Here is an 899-nt window from a genome sequence, read left to right as displayed (position 1 = left end):
CTTCAAAAAAATAAAATAAAATAATGTTTATGTTTTTTAAAAATATATTAAAAAGATAATTATTTATATATATTTTTTATCATTTTAATTTTTTAAAAAATGTAATTTCATGACACATACTACATTTAGGACATGGAATGGTGGTGTGATATATATTATACTAGTTGCTATATTTTTTAGGGTAAAGTACTAAATTGCTCCCCTAGGTTTGGGCGTAATCCTGTTTTGGTCCTTAAGGTTTAAAATGTTCTATTTGAATCCAAAAAAGTTTCATTTAGCATCAATTTAGTCCCACAGTGAGGTCAAAATTAAATAATTAACAAAATATCCTATATAACAACAGTTCTGTTGTTATGTAGGACATTTTGTTAATTATTTAATTTTGACCTCACTGTGGGACTAAATTGATGCTAAATGAAACTTTTTTGGATTCAAATAGAACACTTTAAACCTTAAGGACCAAAACAGAATTACGTTCAAATCTAAGGGACCAATTTAGTACTTTACCCTATTTTTTATGATGTATCATTTGTGATGTGGATTTCATTTGATTAAGATGGCATATATATAGTTTGATATCAATTGCACCATGTTGAAACCACTATGTGCTTTCTAATTCATATTCAGCAATTTTACGCACATTTTGTATTATAATATACATGACCCTGACTCCCCTTACATAAAGTTAGGTTGCCACTACCTTATTTTAAAAAAGAAAAAATTAAAAGAAACGGGAAAAAATATATTAAAATAAAATGAGGAGCTGACTACTCATGGAAAATAAGAGGAATATATATGGACCACTTTTGTATTGTGCATATCTATTTTTGTATATTTTTTACATTTAGTATTAAAAATAATTGATAAAAAAGTGAAAAAAATTAAACAGAAAATATATA

Source organism: Arachis ipaensis, chromosome B10 (assembly GCF_000816755.2).
Source record: "Arachis ipaensis cultivar K30076 chromosome B10, Araip1.1, whole genome shotgun sequence".
In the NCBI taxonomy this organism is placed as follows: domain Eukaryota; kingdom Viridiplantae; phylum Streptophyta; class Magnoliopsida; order Fabales; family Fabaceae; genus Arachis; species Arachis ipaensis.
The sequence above is the reverse complement of the archived record's forward strand: the minus strand, read 5'-3'. Positions refer to the sequence as shown.